This window comes from Brachyhypopomus gauderio, unplaced genomic scaffold, assembly GCF_052324685.1.
Source record: "Brachyhypopomus gauderio isolate BG-103 unplaced genomic scaffold, BGAUD_0.2 sc121, whole genome shotgun sequence".
Lineage (NCBI taxonomy): Eukaryota > Metazoa > Chordata > Actinopteri > Gymnotiformes > Hypopomidae > Brachyhypopomus > Brachyhypopomus gauderio.
In genome coordinates, this window is record NW_027506942.1 from 180263 (window position 1) to 205754 (window position 25492).

Here is a 25492-nt window from a genome sequence, read left to right on the forward strand (position 1 = left end):
TATGAATATCAAACCTTTTAGTCTATCCATAATTATCTTACTCTCATCAGCTATGCAGTGCAAAGATAGGATTTCTCTGATGTGTTGGAGGGTATTTTAGAGACAACCTGGTTAAAATTAGCATTCTCCATCTTGGTTGTCAGTGATGGCATATGTGACCGCAGGTGTTTGTGTCTAACCTGTGCAGCAGTAATGAACACCCATCAAGAGCAGAGGCCAATTTAATTAGTATAACACGGTGTTGTAGAGCACAGAGGGAACACGGATCCCTGCGAATATATATCCTGAAGCCTGCAATGAAATCAGTATTCATGGTCTGCAAGTGTGATCCTGCATTCTGCCTCTGTATCCATCTTTACACAATGCTACTGGACTGGTACCGAGTTCCTTGTGCATCCACCACTGTGCTCACCTGAAAGTCACTGGAGTCCCCAGTGTCACCAAAACACCAGAGTGAGGCAGTGCATTTTAATATTTATTTCGTATTCCAGTATGATGACTAAAACACATCGTGACAAAATCCCGGTCCCAGCTCTGCACTCACAGCAGCCGCTGCAGTTCTCGCTGTCGAGATGGTGGGGAAATATCGATTGATCTTGTTTTTCCCCAACGCTGAAGCTTCAGGCGGTGGGAATGTGTCCGGTCCCCTGTGGCCTCTCCGGTATGCGCCATCCAGTGTGAGACATACACACATGGCTTTGTGATCCCTGGGTCATCCAGAACCGGTTCAGGAACAGAGAATTAGCTTAGGAGGAATGAGCATGTGTGTATAGTGAGATGTAGAAAGAAGCTTGCCAACACTGCACACAGCTAGCTAATGGTGATGTGGTCTGTGATGAACCTTTTCTCTCAGTCAGAATATGTTTTTGCCTGATCTTGTGGACAGCAAGTACTTTAGGACTAAGTGGTACTCCTGCTTCCTTCTACTACGGCCCATGCCTTTGCTTGCCTTTGCCTGCCCGTGCTAGAATCAGTGTACTTTTCTCCTCATGCAGTGTTATATGGAATGATCAAGAAACCGGAGAGACCCTTTTCACATGGTCGCTGAAATGCATTATTTCCTTGTTTATATTATATTTGTAAATGGCATTCAACTCTTGCAGTCATGGTCCTGTGTAAGGGGACTGGTCTTGTGACCGGAGGGTCGTGGGTTCGCTTCCCAGGCCTTGAGGCCCTTGAGCAAGGCATTACTCCCCGGATGCCAGGCTAGGGCTGTCCACCGCTCTGGGCATGTGTACACCAGAGCCCCCTAGTAATCACTAGTGTGTGTGTATGTGTGTGTGTGTGTGTGTGTGTGTGTGTGTGTGTGTGTGTGTGTGTGTGTGTGTGTGTGTGTGTATGTTCTAGCTGCACAGATGCGGGTTACCCAGGAGGCATTTGTCCTCCTGGGTAAATGCGGAGGACAAATTTCGATTGCGGTGAAAAATCACTATTGACAAATATGGCACATTTCACATTGTTTTTCACATTATTTTTCACTCTGTTCTTTCTCTTTGAAAGGTGGTATGAGGATGTGAAAAGAAGAATAAAGGCTAAATAAAGATGTGCAGAGGAAGGTGTCACCACTGTCTTTCTTTCTGTCTTTCTTTCAGACTTGTGAGTTGTTCTCTCTCTTGTCTCTCACTTTCTTTCCTGCTGTCTTTGGAATAACTCAGTGGCCATTCGGATTCCATGACTCACTATTCAGAAGCCATATGAGGCAAGGAAATCAGCTCGACATCTGCTGGTCTCCTCAGACTGGCGCTGCACAGCAGTTCAGAGCACGTGAGCCGTAGCCAGCTGGAAAAACAGACAGTGATTGCATCAACCTAATATTTAGTTTTTTAACCCTCTGAGGTCTGACACATCACCAGTGATGTGAAGAAGCGTGTTGTAACACTACATTCATTAAATTCGAATATATAATCCTATGCTCCAAGAACCATATATTGATTATAACTGCAAGTAATAACTCTGGACCACAGAGGGTTTTAAACACACATGAACACATGTTTAGGCACATCACACATTTACTGTTGAATCCAGCAGCCAACAGGATGTCAGAGACCCTCCCCACTGTACTCCTTCCATTTCCCAACACATAAACGTTAATCATAGTTATCAGCTCTGCAACACATTGTCTTGCCAAGCCAGTCTTACACTGAACACAAGCTTCTGTACAACAGCAATCCCATGCTGTCTCCACATACCTGAGTCCTGGTTCTATTCCGAAGTTGATACAGTCTCCTGTGTTTGTGCCAATATGTCTCCCACTAAACCCAGTTTAGCCATTAGCTCCATAATCCCCACATACTCCATGAGACTCCTTATAGCATTCTGCCTGGTGCAGGTGTTCTGCCAATAACTCCTGAATGATTAATGACGTGGGAGTTGTTGAGGGAAGGGGCAGAAGGCGTGGTGACCGGGGTGGGCAGGAGGCGTGGTGACCGGGGTGGGCAGGAGGCGAGGTGACAGGGGTAGGGGTGTGGGGGGTGTCAGGGTCAGCCAGGTGCTGCATTGCATGACATGACAGCTTTGGCACGTCCGCAATCTCGGGCTTGTTTGGTCTGCCTGGCTTGACATTAACAGATTAATGGATTGATTAAACGTTTGGGCAGGCACGAGGAAATAGGTAGGAATGTGATGCATGCTCGGTGGGGTCTTGAAATGCTAGGTACAATGTGTGTGTGTGTTGTGTGTGTGTGTGTGTGTGTGTGTGTGTGTGTGTGTGTGTGTGTGTGTGTGTGTGTGTGTGTGTGGTTTACATTGACCTCAGGAGTACAGCATTAAAGAGATGGGAAGTGACACAAATGAAGGCTCATCAGTGGCATATTAGTGTCTCCTTTGATGCAGAGTAATGTAAGAGAAACCCTGACTACAGCAGAGCTGCTCTCTGGAACACAGAAGTGCAGGTAAGAAATGACTTCATTTTGCTCAGTATTCTTCAGCCCAAAGTTTCAGATGAGAGATCACTAAATACACCTGTGTTTTTTGTGGATAGTTCAGTTTATTTCAAAAGACCAAAAATGTCTTCCCAGGTAATATAATCAAATAAACTATTCAGGTAAATATAAAAAATAACCCAGTTAAATATGTGTGAATATCAAAGAGAACTCTTAAAAACACACACACACACACAAACATAAATACGAATTTGTAAACAAGTCCAGGTTCAGTTTTTCTGTGAAAAAAAATGCATTCTTTGTTTTTAATTGTGCTTGAAACCAACAGCTTCTAAGGCACCAGTTCATCACTGTAGCCTGTGAGTATTCTATCAACACACAAACTCCACGTCTTTACACACAACTACGGTGCTTCTGTTAAATCCTTAATTACAATTCATTTCAGAAAAAAAACACGTATTTCTTTTAATTAGTTGGTGTAGCATTAGAAAGTTCATGTAATTGGCTCTAGTGTAAAGGGCTGTCGTGCATACATAAACTTGATAAATTAAATGCAAGCTAATAGGCAAAAAGTTTGAATGTGTTTTTAATCCCACCCTGCCTAGCCAACGTAAAGGTCTGCAGAATTAATTAGAGGTGGTGAGGTAGTCATCGATGCGGTCATCACAGCAGCATAAACAAACAAGCCATCAGAAGATAATGAATTAGGAGATCAGGAAGGTGGTGGTAAAAAAACACAAGGCTATCAGTCTGCATGACAGGAGGGTAATGCCAGGAACATAGACTGCATGGGAATCCAATTATACTGGTTAATAAGCTGACACTGACATATCCCAGAAGGCCTTGTCGCTTGGCCTAGCCTGGCTCATGGTTGCTTTTAATGCATCTGTATATACTGTATATATATATATATATATATATATATATATATATATATATATAGAAACAAGATGTTTTGGACAGAGGTCCAGCAAAGGTCAAGCAAGTTAATCTTGGTGAATCTATATATATTGGTCAGAAATCAGGAGATCTTCCAACTCTTCCTCAGCCATGGAGACATGCCTGTTTAGAAGCAGCTGACGGTAATGCTTTGGCTAGTAGTATAAACACATAAGTTGTCAAATAAAGTTTATCTAATTAATTAATGTTATTTTATTCGCTGGATAATTTGAGTGCTTAAATCTGCGTTTCATAAGAACGAATTTCATGGGAACAAGAGTGACTCCACAAACAAACCCTCATATGTTCCTGTTCAGTCCATGTCTGTGTATCTTTAGTCGGCAGCGACTCTCTACAGCCTGTGATCCAGAGTCCTAGGATCTCCTGCAGATCCTGCACATCTCCTGCAGATCCTGCACATCTCCTCCAGATCCTGCACATCTCCTCCAGATCCTGCTGTCACACCTCCAGCACTGCTGCTCTCCATTCTTGTTTCAGTGTTGTTTTAAGATCAGATCTTAATCTGACAGATTAATTGTAGATCTTCGTTTCATCTGTTCATAAACTCTGGTCCTAGGACTCTGCAGACTTGGCTTGCCAGTTTGCACTCTGTAGTGAATCTTTTCTGCTGGTGCAGTTATTCTTTCTGGTAGTGGTATTCTTTCTGACACACTTTTTAAAAACATTTTTGTTAGTGACTGAACGTATTCTTTGATCTTCCTCCATGGTCTATGAAGCTGTTTGCCAGTGCTATCTCAGCACTGTGTTGTTGCTCCGTAACAATACGCCAAGCTCGTGATTTTGACATCAGCTCTGTCCCTGACTGATGTGTTGTGGGTTGTTTTTTTGCTCCTTCTTGATAGCCGACTTCGTTGTTTCTGGCACTTCTTTTGTCTTCAAGCTAAGGAAACAGAAGCAGCCTTCAGATGCCAGTGTCACATGATCTATTCCCAACTCTCCTGTGAATGAACTACCCGTGCAACACACATATGGCCAAAAACTACATGGAAGTCAATTGTTCAGTTCTTTTAAAATAAATTCCAAAATGTTGTTTATATAAATATAAAGTCATAATTTTCACAATACATTTACACCCATTTGGGCCATTAAAGGTTTTCTGATCAGTTGGAAGTACATGTACATTTAATAAGTCTATCCAAAACTCATATTTTCAGTGTCAGTAATTTTTCAGGAGTATTTTAATAATGAAGTGATGTTGTCATTGTATAATATTGGGTGTAGTTGTTATTTGGAAAATAAAAGATGTTCACATTAAGGACTTAGAGAATTAGACTTAGAGCGAGTCAGAGAATGAATTAAGGTGTTAGATTCTACTTCTCAATACTCACTTTAATAAAAGAAATATGGAATTGCATAGCTGTCCAGTCAACTAACTAGCACTGTGTTAGCATGGCAGTTCCATAACACTGCATGTAGTGTAATTAAACATAATCTCAGATGAAGCCATTTTAGTCTTCACTAAATATATTAAAAATAAAATAGTCATGGACATGAGCTTGAATATTTCATTTGCTTGTCACTGCCCACCCGAAAAATATTCTAGTTTATAGATGACAAGATTAATTAACAATTTACTAGACACACAACTCACTCACATTGACCAACCCACCAAAGACATTTTTTGTCATTGTTATTACACACTTGAAAAAATTCAGCAATTTATTCATGCTTTCTCTAAATATCACCCAGCCTTAAAGTACACAGAGTATTGTGTGATTAAAAAAAAACTATATTTTGGTTGGTAGCCAGGAACAAGAATCTGATGGTTTTTAAATGTATGGTGGTGTTTTTTTTTATTCAGTAGAATTTAGAAAAATAACTGAAGTAAATATCTGGCTTTCTGTTTTTCTATGAAGGCTGACAGAGTGGTTAAATGAAGAGTGCAGTATGAGTTCTTTACCAGGTTCCCACAGCATGTTATCTCTGTAATATAAGTAATAAAATGTAATGTAGGCATGGTAGGGAAGTCTGGAGTGGTCCGAGAATGTTTAACAACAGCAAAATGTGAAATACAATAAGGTCATAGTGTCTCTTAATGGAATTAAAAAATTACATACATTGCATTTTAACATGGTGAAAGCTGAAACTGCATTACCTTTTATAACAGTGTGTGCAGAGGGAATATAACACAAACAATTACATGTGGCACCTTCCCTTATGTCTACCTACATGCACATTTAGCCCCAAACTGCGCTCAACTGATGAAGATGTAATCACCAGGGTGGTGTGGAGCTGTGCTCCGCCCCCTGCCATAGCCCCGCCTTCCACCCATCTTCTGTTGTGTTGCCTTTTTCTTCTTCCCCTCTAATCTGCTCTGAGTACATGTACTCAGGCATTAAAATATAAATGCGCACACGGAAACTGAAAATACGGCCTTAAAAACACCCTTTAGTTTCCTGCTCTGTCTGTTATTATATATATCATTTTGGTAATGTAATTTATCCAACATGTGTTGGATTGTTGTGGACTATGCAACAATAGGTAAATAATATCTGAGTTGAGGTCTCATGTTCACTCCAGTGTAGCTGGTAAAATTATTGATATGCTGAGTGTACTGTCCTGCTGTTTTTATGGACCATTTTTTCACTGAACTATTTCTCTTCTCTTCCCAGTGAACTCAGAGTTTCTAAGTGCTAAAATCATGGCTTTATCCGAATGCTGCTTCTTGTGATCACCTGCTCTGATGGCGAATGACTAGGTTCCCATTACCAGTCAAAATCTAAGATATTTATCTCAAATGGAAAAAGCTTGAAATGGTAAAATACAGAATGGAGACTCTAACATTTATTACACATATACAGGAGCCATAAGTGGCAGTCTGGTAAGGCACACTTGCATCCCAATTTCAGCTACAAATAATTTTCCTGAAATGAAGTTCAGTAAACGTATAACTCCATAAGCATGCAGTGCAGTCACCCTGTACTTCTTAATGAGAAAATGTGCACCCAAACCGTAGCCACTGACTTGTGTAATTAACTGAACAATTTCATGCAAAAAAGCCCCCTCTGATAAAATTAGAATATATTCCTGTTGAGAGGTGAAGGGAAACGCAATAAATCCATCTTGAAGATAGGAGTGAGAGGTTTGTTTTTTGGTATGAGAAATAACATACATAATGCATGAGTGAGCTCCACTTCACTCTGAATATGTTTGCAACTGACTGAGGCTAATTAAATTTTGCATTATTTCTTTCCTTTTTTTATATACATTGCCCAAATGTCTTTGTCAATGGTGGGTGAAATTTAGCATTGAATGAAGTAGTTCTGACCTTTTAAACAAACATATACTGCATAAAATTGTTTACAAATGTCAGAATCAAAATGCCTTTAGTCTTCTAATCATGTGAGTGAAACTTTCAACACGGCTTGTGAGATCGTACGAAAACACAGTATTGGTTAATAATCTTATTAACACACTTATGACATATTAAGGGTGGGCCCAGAGCACACGTGACATATTAAGGGTGGGCCCAGCGCACACGTGACATATTAAGAGCGGGCCCGGAGCACACGTGACATATTAAGAGCGGGCCTGGAGCACACGGCCAGCAACCTGCCTGGTCAGTCCTGTTCTCCCTTTTTGTGATTGGATTGGTATGCCAGATTTGTCTTGAGCAGTTGTGTGTGCTTGCGCTGCGTGGTGCGAGCTAGATTCTCTCTTTCCTGAGCTTCTGTTTCGGTTTCGCCGAGCCCTTCCGTGTGTTAGCATTTGGCCCCGCTGCTGAGCTCCTTAATGCATTTGTTCCTGTCGCAGACCCTCTGCTTTATCGCAGCTGTTCCTTTCAGCTCGTAGGAGTGAGTGTGTGCGTGCGTGCGTTTGTCTGGGGGGTGTAGGGGTTGTGTTTGTGTGGCAGCTGTTTCTGTCTGTATGTGTTACAGTATAAGTCAGGGAAAACAACAGAGTGGCCTTGAAAGGTTATTGGCAAGTGTCGCTCTAAGAACCCAGTAAGATCTACCACACATCTGCCCCCACTGCCTCCTGTGATTTTTCACAGTGCTGGTGCAGTGATCTGTGGTTTGTTACAGCAAGGTTGGGCTCTTTTGAAACAAACTAATGACGATATCGATTCACTGACCATGTCTGAGCATTTCAGTTGTTCAGTAGTTCAGGTGGGAAAAGCTGAAGACACACACTCAGTAGGGGGCTACACACAGCCCCGACTCACAGCCCAGACACACACAGGTCTTGTGTTCCGACACTGCTGAAGTTTTGATGTGATGTGAAATCTGTGAAGCTAAAACTCACATGCTTGCATATTTCGCCTTGTTCCAAATACATTTTATTCAAATAGTTACTGAAGGACTAGACAAAGCAGACATGAAATTGCCAGTTCAAGTGTATTACACTTTTATTTAAAGAGCTGCACAGCTGAAAGTTAATATAGTTCAAAAAATGTCAAGTACTTCAACACTATATTTAGTCAGTGTTCATGGTAAATGTAATACAAACGTTAGCATTTCTTTAATTTTGAGACATTTTATCTCCTTATTTTATCACATTTATAGCATGGCACAGAAGACATCAGTGGAACTCTTAAGTCACTCCTCAGACTATAGACATAATTTACTACAGCTGTTAAAATTAATCTGTGAAGAGAACATTGGAAGACATAACTTATGACTGTGGTCATGTCTTACATTGAGAATTGCACCTTTAGGATATTTCGATAACCCTCATCAGTTTTATATCAAGTACCTTTGCTTGGACTTCAGAATCATAAATACAAGAAGCCATTTTGAATAGCTTACCATGTCAGGCTCAATATCACACTGATAAAACCAGGACCATTCATGGTTCTAAAAATACCTCCCTACAGCAAATCTAATTAGAAGGAGCATTTCCAGCAGTAAAATCTAATGCCCTGCCGTCACTGTAATTCCCATTTGCAAGAGATGCAAGGAAATGTTTGGACAGCTAATGGGTTGTTAGGATGCTGAGGTCAGCAGGCAGGAGGGAACCAGTTTTCCCATAATGCCATGCTCAGCAAGTAGCAACTGAACACAAGGCTCAGGCACGAAAGACTCCGAATGTGCTTAGGGAAGTGATCAAGATTTTTCATTTTAAAGATTTTCAGATGATAAAGCATTTTCACAGCTGCAGAGCAAGAGCTGATGATTTATGCTGTCCTGATGGGGAGCGTATGTCAGACCTAGCTTGGTTCATGAGCCATTAAGATGAAGAAGTGTATATATCATATACATATATTCATATACAGCACATACAAACATACAGCAACTATAGCAGAGGTTTAAAAAGAAGTGTTCACATTCAAGGGTGAAGCATTTACATTCCTCTGAGTGACGTGGGAGCTGGAATGTACCTGAAGGACCTCTGCTGTGATGACACGGCTCCACTAGAGGAAAGCAGATATTATTGAAAAGGCATAGTTGACCATATCGTGTCCTTTGCTTTACAGCAGGTGTCAAACTTAACAAAGGCAGCAGGAGGTTTGATTGTAACTGAACTTAAGGCTGAAACAAGGTCAGAATTTTTCAGTGGCCCCTAGACATGAGTCTCCACAGCTGGTGAAGAGCAGCTTGACACTTAACAGTTTTCAGTGGGAGTAATTTAGAGCCTAGCTTCTCAACAGGCGTTTAAAAGCACAGCTCAGTGGCACCGCTAGTTCCAGCCATTCCTGAAGGTTATCTTCAGGGCTCCTCTCACATACATTTTGACCTTATCATACAGTATGACTTTATCGGTTTTATGACTGATATACAAGGTTAGCCTCCTCGAGTCCTGAAGAACGTGTGGGTCAATGATGAGTGAGTGTAACCATGGAAGCAGAGCATCACCACGGTGTCTGTTTCCTCAAGCAGGAAGTCCTGTCTAACCAGCAGTCTAACCAGAGTCCTTATATTGTCAAACCATTTCTGTGCCATGTCAGTCAACAAAGCATTCCTGCATGAATAACTACTCTTTGCATGACAGATGTTATATGACAGATGTTATATCATGAATGTTTCATTTTGAGACAAGGTTTAATGCAGTATATTGTGTCTTGTTAACAAAGCTAGTGATTAGCATGACTTTGGAATCAGAGCTTTTTGTGTGTTACAGTTAGTGTCTAACATCGTGGCTAAATTATTTACTTGTGCAGAGGATAAATGATTAAAATAGCAGAAATATGAAAAAGTACAGAAGACATAAATAATGAGAATGACAGCTGTTGTCATTGTGTGACATAATGCAAGATAAGGTGGATAAGGTGGTTTATTTGTATAACACCTTTCATTCAGTTCAGAGAGAAGATTATCACCTCAGGATGGCTTTTGAAGAAGTTGCATAAAACAATTTAAAATAAAATGCAGTTAACTTAGAAAAAAAAAACATGGTCCAGTCGGCATCTGTTCAGAGGGACATGTCCTGACACACATACACACACACACACACACGCACGCACACACCCACACACACACACACACACACACACACACACACACACACACACACACACACACACACACACACACACACTCCTCCTCACCAGCTCTACCAACTCCTCATGTCTTGCACATAAATTTTTCCTGTCTCCTTGACAATGTCACACAAATTTAATCATGAAAATGATTTAAAAATACAGAAAATCTGGAAAAATACCAATAAGAGAAATTATTAATAAAACATAAGATAAGTTTAATTAAGTAAGATTTGAATTAAAAAAATATAAATTAGCAATGGAAGATTGTAATCGTCCCTGACAGTTCTGCCTTGGACCTAACTGAAAGACTGAAAGCTAGCCTGAACAGATATGCTTTTAACCTTGATTTGACAATATTCATTGTTGGGGCCCTTCTGACATTCTCCTCTTGTATTTGTATTTATTTCACCTCACAACTGAACGAACTGCAGTGAACTAACCTTGCTAGCTGTTGACTAAAGAAAGTAAATGCACTAAACTGCCTTAGTGTCACAAGCAGCACCGTGTGTATACGATTGGCAGTTGAGGATTCTCATTTGCATTTTACCCAGCAGCCCCAGCGTGTCAGCCTGCCTGGCCATGAGACTGAGAGGAGGGCACTTTCCTCCGTGTGCTTCGGTGATCTGGGCTTGCCAGCTCTGCCGCACTCTCAAGGCTGTCCTACATAAACGTGCCTCGTGCCGAACTGCGACCATTCAACCAAGTTCCTGCTTCCGTCTCCCCCCGCTGTAAGATTTCCCCCAGAGAAGATCATTATCCTTGACATTATAATACCATCAAACAATGACAATAAACACTAACCTTCAAACACAAAGAAATATAACATTTTATCATAAGAAGGAAACAATGACATAGAAAAACAAATTGCGCTTATGATGAATAAAGTCTTACTAACTATGTTATTACGGTTACACCTAGCACTTTTCCCAAACATAATTACATGGGTCATTTCGTTTACCTTCTGCTGCTGTATTTTGAGTCATTCATAACATTTTCTATTGTGTTCCAATAATTTAAGATGAAAATGGCTCCTGCCAGCCTAATCCTTCTTTTCTGGCTAGTATTTGGAAGCAGAATACTGTTCAGTGTTACAGTGAGCATGCGAAGCAGTGATCACACCCACCGCTTCAGCACGGGTAATAACGACGCAGCTGAAATTGTGAGAGGGGGTTTGTTTATTTGCACACATTCATGTATCTGCCCGTGTGTGTGTGTGGCGCTGTCATCAACAGTGCGTGTTAAACTTTGCTTTAGCTAGTAACAGCAGATCGAGGAGAATAAACAACCCAGGGACAACAGGCTGTGGTGTTTGCTCAGAGTGCATCTCCTGCATGTGATACCTTCCAGGTCTCTGCTTTTCAGCCTGCATTGTTTCCCCCTCTGTTTGTTCCAGCCCTCGGGTCAAGCAGCACTCTTCCACGACCAGACTGTTCCTTCGGAGAGGAGACGAAACGTCTTGCAGGAGTCAGAGCTGGCAGTGCACAGAGTAAGCTACACAATCACAAATTCAGCTTTATCTTCCTTTCATGTGACACTAGCATGTTTACTGTGTCTCAAATTCAGTACACAGAGTTGTTTTATACGCATTTCACTCAGAAATTGGACCAAAACAAAATCTTCCAATTTTCCCCAGTTATAGGCCCTGTTGGACTGTCTGTGCAGAGAATAGATGGCATCTGTACGACTCGCCTTGTCAGGTATTAAAGTCACCAGTGCAAGCAGCAATTTCCATCCCCGCAGAGCCAAGAAAAGCATTGTCAGAAAGCTTGAATTGTCATTGGAGCTCAATAAATTGTGACTGTTCATATTTTAATAAGTCTAAGGGATAACAATCATGGTCAGACTATACAAATGTGAGATACAAGAATGTGATGTCCCCAACATGCACCAGGTCACAAAGCCATTTTGCTGCACAGTAAAAGGTTTATTGTTCAGGAAGTACAGCTCCAGTGCGCCATAATGTCAAGGAAGAATAGTGCTGAGCCCCATGTCACACGTGTCCTTGGAGCAGGAGTTTTCCTCTCTTCACAATGCAGCTCATTACATCTGACATCACATCTCACGTCACATCTCACGTCACATCTCACGTCAAATTTCCTCATGGATGGCTGAGTTTGAAATGTCTGGCAGGATATGTCATTGGGCTTTACTGCCATAATTACATTCTAGATGTCTTTCCTTTGAAGGTGTGTTTGGAATGGGGGCAGAACAGAGTATTACCCTCAAAAGCTCCATCAATACTTAAAATGTTGATAGAATTGTTACGTAAACAGTATTTCAATGTTAACATTTATATTTATATTACAAAACTTGTGTGGATGGTATTCCTAAGCAACATTCAGTAGAAGAGTTCTGCTCGTGCAATTTCTCAATCAGTTTCTCTGTGGGGGTGGGAGAAATGTCAGAAACATCTCACTGAGGCACAAGTGTCTGCGCTGATAAGGGAAGTGTCTGGCTTAGAATTACCCAATAAACGAATACAGCGAATAACCCAGCCCTGCTCCTCTCCTCTGGGCTTCGTTATGATACATTTAGACATCTCCCACACAACTCTTCTTCTTTGTTCCCGAGGACGTAACACTTCGCCAAGGGTCCACATAATGGCTTGTTTCCCCAAAGACAATGTCTGTTGTTGACAATATTACTCCCAGTCTTGACAGGAAAGAGTTTCATGACCAATGCATAAAGAATTTGGGCTGCCTATGATGGCTAACTGATGTAACCCTATAATGTGACTTATTCCATTCTCTTTTCCGAGGGGTGGGAAGAAAAATAGTTGGGTTAATATATATATATATATATATATATATATATATATATATATATATATATATATATATATATATATATATATATATATATATCCCCCTCACACTGACATGGCAGATGTTCGCAAATACTAATTACTTCTACTACTACTAATAGTAGTAATAGACTGGACATGTAATAATAATAACGATCATCATCTTCACCATCATCCTCATCATCACCATCATCATCTCAGGAATCCCATTTACCTTTATAAAGTGCTTTTGTGTGCAATTCAGTTTTTCACCATTCACTGATTTCATTTAATCATGCTTGTCCAGGCTGATTTGCAGGAGTGAGGGATGTCGTCTCAACTCTGGAGAAGTTCTGCAGGCCCTGCTAGATTATGGACAGGCAGGTGCTCATAGAAAAGCATGTTACTAAGCACTCAGGGTTCCAAAAGACCATCACAATCAACCACAATGTAAAACATATACTAGATATGAGAAATTACAATGGTCCTATGATCCTACACATTTAGAGATGAGTAAATATTACCCTGGGGCCTCTCATGGGCTGTTTGCAAGTGAACATGTTAGTGGCAAGACAATGCAGGCCAAGACAACATCAGTGTCATCCTATTCCATATGAAATGTGTTTCATGTAAATATCATCAGTGCTTAGGTCAGGGCAGGAACTGAGAAGCTTGAGGGAACGTTTTATTTTTGCTGTAAACTCAACCTAGAAAACATCAAAGCTTCTATACAATACTGCGTGATTGTAGAGAATCCTTTGATATAGATGTGGATGTGGTTTTGAAATAATATAGACAGGAATGAACACAAAGCCGCAGAATGTACTGCAATATAGTGATTAGAGGAAAGAAGTGGGGTGGTCCTGGACAAAGTCTTCAGAGAAACGATTACTGACAACAGTAATAATATTTAGGGGAAATCTATATAAAGTTGATTGATTGGCTTTGCAGGACTTAAGTAATTCAGTGATTGATGTTCTCAATTATGGAAAAAGGAAGAATATATATATACTATATATATATATATATATATATATATATATATATATATATAGTAGTATAATAGATATGTGTGACGAAAAGAGCGGCGTGAAGGACGAGACACGAGTCCGATCTGGCAGCTGACGTCACGTTTAATATGACACATATACAGCGCTCGAAGCGCACAGAGAAATGTATACATACACGGAAACGTGTAGACTCAGACAACGACGAGCACAGGACACTGCGCGGACGCACATTAAGTAGACAAACCACATAAGTCCCACGTGATTACGAGACGAGCCACAGGTGAGACAGATTATCACACGACATAACCATAACCACGTAGATCCACAGACGCAGACTAGGAGACGTAGACGACGTAGACACACGCCCAAAAGGGAGGGGCCGGGGTCCTCGACGTGACAATATGTATGCATGTATATATAAAATCCCTGGCTTTCATAGAGCTCCATAGAGACAACCAGTATAAATCATTACAATCATGTAGTGTGCAGTGACATGGCTTTATTTGCCTGACACCCTGGTGGTTATTCTATCGACATCCCATCTCAGAGAAAATTACTCCAATCCAGGTCCTCACTCAGCCTGAGGACACTATGAGGTAGCGTCTTACTCACCTCATCCTACTTATTGGGCAGGCAAGAGATCCCATAGACCTAGCCAGACTAACATACTTATTATATATCAATATGGGGTGTGATCACTAATATAAGAGCACAGGTATGGTCTCTTACTCTGTACTGTTTCTGTGGATGTGATAATGAGGAATGGTAGTCCAGGAAATATATTGGTTATATTAACAAGCGGCAAAATTTTAATCACTTTACACTGAGGTCTGTCAATTAGTGTAGCATGCCAGATTTAATTATACAAATGTTTATTGACTGACTGATTTATTAAGTGAGCAGAGACAGTGTTCCACTCTTTTTAAGTTGAAGAGCTATAAGTCAGCTGAGATCATGTGTTAAACCCACAACTCAAGGACCTAGTTAATTACTGGCATTTGCATTTGGGGTTTCCACAAGCTCACCTTGATGTCCTGTAAGGGAAATGAATTGGATCAGTTAATAATTAATTAAACTATGAATTTATGCTAAGTGGTACAAGATCCGATTGTACTGTGTAATAGAGCCTGGTAACATATTCTGGCATATGGAAGACAATAAGTTATGCTAATTAACAACTTTAAAATGGCAGGTTCTTCACTGGAAAGAGTGTTCTGACAAATTGTGAGGCTATGAATGGTTCTATGATCTGACACATTTCTTTTCTTTTCATAATTAGAGATAATCTGACATAGTCTTACATCACAAGAAAAGTTTTAATTAACAAATTTTCTCTCTTTTCTTTTTCTGTCTGTCTTTCTTTCTTTTCATCTTCAATTCACTCCCCCCATCTTGCCTCCAAACACATGCATGTTTGGTTTTTGCAGTGGTTCTGCTTCAATAAACTGTTTTGTGGGTTCTGCTCCCTTTAGTTGTGGCTGTGCGTGCTGACATAGTGAACCATACATAGAAACATGACTGGCTGGGCCTGAAGTCTTGAAGGGAAATGAATCATCTTATGCTCTTTATTCATTAGGCTGGAACACCATGTCAAGGCTGTGGTCTTTCAAAGTTGTTCGTTTGTCACCGACCTAATGTGGCACATGCGCACTTGTATGTGTGTGTGTGTGTGTGTGAGCACTTGTGGATTCTGTATGTTTGTTTTTTTTTTTTTTTGCAAGGTATACTGACAAAACAGTAATCATGCTTCATAGGTGGAGGCAGGGGTGTTCTTGTACTACTCCTAGTTATTATGCAGACATTGATTGGTCGGATTATCCCTAAATTTACCTCTCAGTCTTGATGACATTCAGATACATCTTAGCATGAAAACTACCTCCTTCCATCCCAGTCCCTAGTGGTATGTATCCATCAATTAAAACTATTATGAATGAAGCTTACAATTAAATCCTCCAATCCTACAATTACAATACGAAACAACATTAAGTGTTGTCAGTTAGGCCCACAAAACATGTTCCTGAAATATCTGTCCACATTGTTGATATAGACAACATATCAGTGAAGACTTCAACTCCTGCTAGAAATCTTGGTGTGCAGTTTGATTCTTCACTCATGTTTGAGGCACATGCAAGGTTTTGCCCACGTGACATGCCTGTGTCCAGTCCTCACACAGAATGACGCCAAAAGTCTGGCTCACACCATCCTACTTTCTCACACTGATTATTCTCTTTTATTTGACTTCTAGACAAAACCATTAATAAACTTCAGTTTATCCAATACTCAGCAGCTAGACTGAGTTTAGATTACTTTCACCCACATTACCCCTTATTCTTAGTCAGCCGCGCTGGTTACCACCTCCATCACATAGCCAGTATAAAATAGTCACTACCTTGAAAGCCCTTCGTGGGGCAGCCCCAGAATATTTAGGAGAACTCCTCCATCCCTACAAACCCCTCGTTCTCTCAGGTCCTCCAACAGCTGTCTGCTTATAGTCCCTCACACTAAACTCTTCTGTGGGTGGCGGAGCCTTCGGTGCTGAATAACCTATATGTGGATTTCTGCAGCCCCTCTCTATGAAGCCATGCTTGTCCTTGAAGTCTCTCCTGAATACCTACTTCTTTGAAACTGATTTTTATCTTTAAATGTCTTGGACTGTGTGGGTTTGTAAAGGATACTATATAAATAAGTATTAATATTATTATGTTAAGTTGGCATATTCATAGATTTTCACCCCAATCAGAATTAGTCATCCGCATTTCCCCATCCATGCAGTGAGAACACACACACACACACACACACACACACACACACACACACACACACACACACACACACACACACACACACACACACCTAGGTGGCTGTGGTACACATGTGCCCAGAGCAGTGGACAGGCCTATCCCAGCACCCAGGTTTAAGTGCCTTGCTCAAGGGCACTTCAGTCATGGCCTAGGGCCTGGGAATCAAACCCTCCAGTAACAAGATCGTTCCCTAGCCACCAGACCATTACTGCCATATTAGATCAATGTGCTGGAGAACCACAGGGATTTAGTGGCTTCACCACTTTCATTATTCTGTTATAATGCTTTCATTCATTCATTCATTCATCAGCTTGCTACCAACCTTCCAGAGTGAAATCAGATTTGTTAAACCTTTAGTGCTCTATTCACTAACAACTTTTTAAAGTTTTTAAGCCAAAATAGTTGCTGAGTCGAATCTCTATTCTGTTTATTACATGGACCAATTCATGGATCATAAGAGTCAGCAAAAGATGATCACCGATTGAAAGTGGAAAAAAGTTAAAAAGCAACATAGGCTGCACTTACCAGGACAGAATGAGAATGACATTAACTGTGGAGGGCAGAGAGAAGACTGTTCATCAAATTATGAGCAAAACACAACAACTTGTAGGACTGTCTGTCTGCAGGGAGCCATAGACAAGCAGAGGGCCAATTTGACAACAATAATAGTGGTGATGTACTAGTACAATGACTTCAAAACCTGGTTCTTCCTGGGATGATTTATTGCACAGCAATTCATTTATATAAGTTTTGATTTGGAGACATAATGAAGTCCACATGGACCTCCCACAGTAGTTATCATGATTTGGTCACAGTGAGTGAGCTCAGACACATAATGTGCTGTGGGTTATGTGTGAGACATTACCCCCAGACTAATTAGGAAGTTCCAAGCTGAAGTGTTAAAATTCGTGTTTCCAGACAGCTCCAGCTGTCTGCTGTTGCAGCCCTGGGAGCTCCGGCTGTCTGCAGCTCTGACAGACATGGGTGTGCTATGTGCTTGCAGGGTTTTGCCCCTGGATGGTTCACGTATAGAGGAGCATGCATCTCCATCTGTCTGTCTGGACATGCACACGTGAGAAGGACACTGAGTCAGATTACACCAGTGCTCGTGTGGGGAACAGAACGAGTGGTAAAGAAGTGTCCCAGAGCTCCCACAGAAGAGCAAGAACTTCCATGAGAAGATCGAGCCGCAGAGAGCAACCTGACTGACAACACAATCCAGTGGCACAAAGTCAGGCCCGAGGGGACAGGCAGCAATAAGGCAAAAGGTTGATTCTGCCTGAGCCACACACTTCAGCCCTTACACTGAACTTATGAGTCGGTCTCAGTGGTCCATGCTTTCGAGCACAGCCACGCGCCCTTTGACCCGCTTCACGCGAGACACCAGGGCGTCAGGCAGTGAAATTTGATGCCCCGTGTCACTTCGCAAGGTAAATGGCGAAAGAGACGTCACCGGGGCACCAAACATAGTGAGTGGTGCAATAAAGCAGCTTCGTTAAGAGAGGAGAGATCCGTGCCGTGCGCTATGAACACGTCCTCACACTTAGCATTCACTAAAGGAAAGAGATGAGTGCTGTGTGCTGGTAAGGCAGCTGTGGCCTTGAGGAGCAGACACTTTGTCCTGTGTGCAGAATGGAAATGAAGCCAGATGCTTGAAGGGTCAAGGCTAAAGGAAAACACTGCAAATAAATATTATCTCAAAGATAAGTGTGATGGCACAAAGAAAGTGAAGAGGTCAGAATTACAGAGGAAAAATAGAAAAGATATTTTTTCTGCTGCGATGCAAACAGGAAGACAAACAGACTCTCACATCCAGGTATGATGTGCAGATCCCCTGGGACTCGGATGGTCTGCTCTGTAATACCTCTGGCTCACACGGGTTTGTCTGCTAGCTATGATGAAAGCATAAAAAGCTAAAGTAAATAATTTTAAAATTACATGTATTTGGAGAGAAACAAAACGTGACTGGCTAGTTCACCTTCATGCTGAAAAAATATATAATTGTCATGGAAAAAAAATGATGATGTTAGATGAAGCTCATGGAACATAAATCTTTTCATTAAGCCTTCTTGTTGTTTTTTTGTCCTGTGGCAGACATGCTGTGAATTCTTTATTCTCTTTTCATTCCCAAACCCCATCAGCAGGTTTTGTTCTCATCTGATTGCTTTGACCCTGACCTCTCCACGTAAAATAACGACGACTGAATGCAATACACCCGCCATGCATATTTAAGCAGCTACCTTCAGATGGCAAATTCTGCTTCTCATCACAATCATTTAAATCTCGTTTCAGAGTTAGGAAAGCATTCAGCTTTCGCAAGATTACCATGACGGGAGTGTGTGAATGGCAGTCACAATAAACAAAAAAGAACAAATGCAATGCTAGTAAAATCTCATTACAGCTGTGTGGATTGTTCTGCAAACGGAAGCATCTAGATGCAGATTTAATCTGAAACGCTTATCTCAGTTTCTACCTCTCAGAGACTTGGAGATCTTACTGCAAGTATGCCTGGAAATTACACAGCGCCTGTCAACCTTCCATTAAAGGTATCATAGTTTAGCTCCTTAGAGCCCAGCTAATGCATGGAGACCTATTAAAGATACAGACACCATGGTACCCTACTAACACTGGCATTCCCGCCCGGATCATAAGTGGTGAGTGTGTTAGATAAGCTCTTTCACCCCTAGCTCTCAAATTATAGTGCCTGGAAACTGATGCTCTAAATTGCTAATATTTCCTGTTATCTAGCCAGCTAATGAACTTGAACTCACAACACAGTGAATAAATATGCAATTACAGTTACAAGAAAAAGTTTGTGAACTATTTTAAATTACCTGGATTTCTGCATGAATGGTTCCTTTGTGAATTGATCTTCTAAGTCATAATAATAATGGCAGTCATATTTAACAAACAACACATGCAAACTTTTCCATTTCCATATCTTTGCTAATATGGGTATGGAATAAATAATCAAAGGTCATTAATGAAGGAATAGGATCTTAGAAAGTGACTTTAAAAATAAGGCAATTTGAGCAACTTGGGGAATTTTTCACCAGGAGTGGAGATGCTTGACAGCTCAGCAAAGATTCCTGAATCCAGCTATCTACACAACAGCTACGTATCTACAAACAGAGCTTTGTCAGAACAGAAGAGAGCAATCTTGGTTTAGGGCTAGTCAGAGGGGCAGTTATAGGGGCAGGTAGATGCACAGCTACAAACACCATATGTTAAAGTTCCTGTCAATGAGAGTGAAAACACTAGTCAGCAAATAAACACTAAGGACTCCCAAACATTTTCTATCAATCACCCTTATTTCCCATTATGCCTAATGAAGATACAGCACTGTAAAACTTCACGTAGGTTGTGAAATAGGGATAATTTGACTATTATGGCCTAAATGATGATGCACTCATTTGAAGTGCCATTCAGAAATGCATTTCATCCCCAAAGAGTTTTCAGTGTTTTTCTTTTAGCTTTATTTTCACGGTTGTTTGAGAACCATCTTCTGGTTGTATCTAACTGATGCTAGTTAACACAATCGTGCCTGGAATTTCTCCATCCTGAGGACATCGCTCCCCTTCTGGCCAACAATAACACCCCCATCATCCACGTGTTTGTTTCTTTGAAAGATCCGTGTTGGAAGGCTTTGTATGTGAAGGCTTGAGAAAACTTTGATGGAGTTAAATATACAACAACCTGAATGGGGTTTTCCACCCAGATGACATCTGTCACATACTCCTCCTCCCAGGATCCAGGGTGACAGACACACTGCGGGAGGGGGAGTGGAGCTCCTATAGCTAGAAAGGGCCGTAACTCTCTCTCTCTCTGTGTTCTGGACCTGATATTAACTTTAGTACATCACCCCGGAAGGTGAAAAGAAATAAAGACAACAGACAGAGTCTGATTTCAAGTGAAGATAGTGCATCTTAACCCTCTGATTTTTGGGGTGCAGGCATAAAATAGAATTTTATATACATATAGTTTGGTTGGTTTCCTCTCGGTGTGGCTCAAATCTTTTCCCAAGGATATCTCAATTGATTTGTCTGCTTAATTGATTGCTTGAGCACTCACATGTGCTTCACATGAGTCTTTTACCTAATTGACTTTACCAATGCAGTTGTGGTTCTGTAACGCGGGGGTGCGGGTGGAAGGACGAGGCACAGACTCCAGCTCGCACACTCAAGCGTCACTTTAATGAGTGTTCAATTCAGCGCACATACAACACAAACACGAACGGGTGACACTCAGACAAAGACGAGCACAGGACACTGCGCAAACGCACATTAAATAGACGGTCAACACAGACCCTTGTGATATCGAGACAAGGCACAGGCGAGACTACGAACACGCTCACGGACAACCCACACCCACGGAAGTACAAACATGGACATAACGACACGCAGACAACATAGCGGCACGCCCACAGGGAACGGTCCGGGGCTGTCACCGTAACAGGTTCATTTACTTTTGCACATGCTCTGATTCCATGTGTCATGTAGTGTGCTGGCAACTCACACATTTTATATACAAAAACTGGTGTTGATAAAATAAGAGAATCAACAGATTCTGTTGTCTGTAAACAACAGAAAAATGTAAACTAATGTAAAAAGTTCACACACTTTCAAGCAGCTCTGTATTTTCTATTTTTTTTGTGCTTATTTGAGTGTGTACAAGTGTGTTTATGTGTGTTTGGTCATATATTTTGTGTGTGTGGGTGTGTGCTTACATGTGCGTGTGTGTGTAGGGGTTTACACATGCTTTTATGAAGGAGTGCCTTAATTGAATTGAAATATCAGTGCACATGGATTGCTTGATTCATCTTTTGTAATGAAATTTCTTGGAGCCCAAGCCGGCTGCCGGGTTGCCATGAGTCACGCTGTTCTAGTCCAGCTTTTCCAGCAGATGCTGCTGCTGGGACCCTGGTGTTGGTGTGTGGGCTGCAGCAGACAGGTGGAGAGAATGGCTCCTGTGTACATGCAAACAGCTACACATGACCTTACCCTTCTAACTGACCTTAGCCTTCTAATTGACCTTACCCTTCTAACTGACCTTACCCTTCTAATTGACCTTACTTTTTTACAATTTCACAGCAAGGAAGCATTTTCATGGCTGTAGCATCATTACAGTAAGTGTAATTCACGCACTGACTCTCTCTCTCTCTTTCTCTCTCTTCTCTCTTTCTCTCTCTCTCTCTCTCTCTCTCTCTATATATATATATATATATATATATATATATATATATATATATATATTTATATATATATATATATATGTCACACGCACCACACAAAAAATTCACTCTCTCTGTTTCTCTGGTACTCTCTCACTCACTCTATCTCTTTCACTCTCACTCACTTTCTCTCATTATTGCAATACATCTGTCTCTGTCTCTCTCTGCCTCTCTCTCTGTCTCTCCTTCTCTGTCTCTCTCTTTCTGCCTCTTTTTGGGTGTATGTGTGTGTGGTGATTTATATGTCTCGAGGCTTGTGAGAGCTGAGTTTATGATTTTGCTAATATTACTGTTGCTTTCAAGACTTTAGATTTAGGAGGTATCTAATATTGTCCTGGCATTCAATACTTCACATAAAACCTTTAATGGAAGAATCAGTGCAAATCTTGTTGTCATCCTTAATCTTAACAGTAAATCTATAAGTTACCCCTCATGTTTTCTTACATCAAAGTGAGATTTTTTAAGTACTGTAGAATCTCAGTCTGGAATGTGCACGTGTTTTTTTTCAATTCTATAAAATGACATTGATTAAAAACAGACTGACATAATAAAATGCAGTTGCATCTGAGCTGCTTCCCTCCAGAGGAGCTGCAGTCTGGTGCCTCTCGCTGCGTCTGAGCCATTCAGCCTGGACTCACAGCCGTTCAGCATGCTTACTGAATTAGGCATGTTCAGTTCATCACTTGGCACATTACTGCCTTGTTTAGGATTTGAAAACAAGCTTAGGGGTGTAGTTGACAGGCTCGTCTGTTTCATCAGTGTTCACAGTATGTGTGTTTAGGTATTTTGAGTTACTATCTCCCCTAAGCTCACTTTAATGTTTTTTTTTTTTTTTGGTTTATTGTCGTTTTTGTCAGTTTTTCGTTTACCTCCCTGTTACTGTAAACTGCAGTCTGCATATCCTGGAGAGAATATCAGTTATTGTCTCCCAGAGCTCTTCCGGTGCTGCACTCCTTTTTGAGATCTTGGTATCAGTAGAACAGATTATACTTTAAGTTCCCTTTCACTGTGACCTTTGTCCTTACTTATCTGGATACCAATAACATTGTGTTGTATGTACAGTCCATACATCCATTGATGTATTGCTGTAGTTCACCAGATCTACAGGGGCGTTCTTCCAAGTGAAACACATCCATGCAGGGGATGCAAAATGGGGTGTGAATGCAAAATGGGGTGTGAATGCAAAATGGAGTGTGGATGCAAAATGGAGTGTGAATGCAAAATTGGGTGCAGATGAGAAAGTTTAGGGATGCCCGTGGGTTTGCTTCACATTCAACCAGGTTGTCATTGTAATTCCCCCATTTGACAGGAAGAGACACTGCCCTGTTTCAAATTAATTACCATCAACTTTCAAGATGATCTAGATCCATAACACGCCAACTTAGATCTTTAAAAAGAACCTGGCCAACTCCCAGCACATCAGAGACTGCTACGTTATGTCATATGAATCTACTTGTTGCCAGTATTTACTGTGAAGTTCTTGAGGTAACTGACAAGATTCTTTGTTTGACCTATAGTATCTTATTAACATTAAAAAAGAATGAAAAGAAAAAAACACAACAACCTCTTCCCCAACAGCAACGACCTCCAGAACATTTAATACATTTAATATTTTAGCTTGGTGAGACTCCTATGAATCCTCTTTTACATATGGTAACCCCTTTAAAGTATTGTAGCCTCGATGTGAAGAAAGAGGAGTTGGCAAATATCATACCTTTTTTAAAAAGTAAATATAGTATAGTGTAGCATACAGAGAGGTTCAACAGTCCTTTGCCTCAAGGTTCTTTTGCAAGTAATCAAACCTCGGCTGCAAAAATGATCTTGTCTGCTCTGAGCAGGATAATTTATGTGAAGCGTTTTTTTTTTTTTTTTGCATTAAGCAAGTACCAAAAGGTTCAAAAGATCAGACGCTGTTGGGCACTGTCTCAGGACAGAGTTTTCCCACCATACAACACCTGGGGCTGCCTCTCGCCCTACTGCATATATCCTGCTCCCTGGTCATCAATAACAACAACAACACTTTGTTATTGTTTTATTATCATACCTACCAGGAACTTGCAAACACTGGGATGGCTGCCGCCAGACTAACGCTGAGTTACGATTGCAATAGTTAATGTACATATTCTGTATTATAGTGAGCCTTATGTAACTAAACACCAACAGACTTCTTGTAGCTGACAGACCAGTTGTTAGTGTCACCACAAATGAGGGTTTTGCGATAATAAATGCATTCTCATCAGAACATATGTCTTTGTTGACCATGCTGGCTTTTATTAAACTCAATGCTAGCAGTGGTGCGGCTAAGGTTCTAGTTCAGCAGGTCCTGATTGGAGCTCTAAAGCACTGCCGTTATTGGAGGCATGCATTATTCATGCAGCTCTGGTCTGATTGCACTTCAGTGCATCTTTGATTCCAGCAGCTCGGCCGCACACTCCTGTTCCCTTTGCCCATGCCCCTTACATGTAGGGGCCTTGAAGTCAGTGAAGCAATGAAGGCCTTATTGTTCATGTACTTAAGTAACATGATACATCAGAGGTTGGAATATGAAGACATTTTGTTAAACGTATGCCAAGCTCCCATTAAAAGTCAAATACCGGTAGTAACATCTGTAACTGAGTGCAAAGAACTAATTTTATGTTATTCAGAAACATCACACTTTAGTCATGGCTTTGTGGAACTTAATTGCTCATCTTTACTGCATGTTTAGTCCTGTAACCTCAAACAGGCAAAACAGTCCAGTGCTGTGTGTACAAATTCATTAAAGTTTGGCATGAGAATATAATGCATTGTTGGAAATGTTTGATGAACCAGGTTCACATGAACTGAACTGTGCTCAGGTGGTGTAGCAAAGCAGGGACTGTTAATGGTCAAACTTATCTGGACATCAGCTTTTGCTGTGCCAGCTCTGACCATACTGTGGTGTGTGTGTGTGTGTGTGTGTGTGTGTGTGTGTGTGCGTGCGTGCATGAATTTTATCACATTTTCAGAGAATGTGTGTCTCAGACAGTGCTTTAGTTCTTTGAAGTAGCTTCAGTGTAAAGGCATGGACAAGGGCAGAGAAGTGTGACTGTGTGTGTGTGTGTGTGTGTGTGTGTGTGTGTGTGTGTGTGTGTGTGTGTGTGTGTGTGAAGATCTGCAGAAGATATTTTGATGAATAGCTCTGAAAAGAAGCATTGAATTAGCATTGAAGAATTATTAAATTATTAAATGTATAATTTAAATAAATTTAAATAAAAGTTTGTATTTAGTGAATAGAGTGCACATTGTAAAATCAAAATGACAATGTCATATTACCATATCACCATTAGTCATATTACCTGATGCATAAAAGAGGAAAATCAAAATAAATAATTGAAAAACCTGTCAGTCAAGGTTTTTCTTCTTTTGTTCTTCCCATGTACATTGT

General features: G+C 40.8%; 1 long non-coding RNA gene across 4 annotated transcripts in view; it reads left to right on the top strand.

Moving 5' to 3' along the window:
* Window positions 1–7342: 7342 nt before the first annotated feature.
* Window positions 7343–25492, top strand: part of LOC143498876 (uncharacterized) — a 42052-nt gene continuing 23902 nt past the window's right edge. For 3 of the 4 annotated variants that reach the window (XR_013125976.1, XR_013125975.1, XR_013125974.1), the window contains exons 1-4: window positions 7343–7401; window positions 10815–10991; window positions 11657–11749; window positions 11897–11960. This is a non-coding gene — a long non-coding RNA (uncharacterized LOC143498876). The remainder of the gene's footprint in view (window positions 7402–10814; window positions 10992–11656; window positions 11750–11896; window positions 11961–25492) is intronic. The other variant, XR_013125977.1, reaches the window with a different exon arrangement.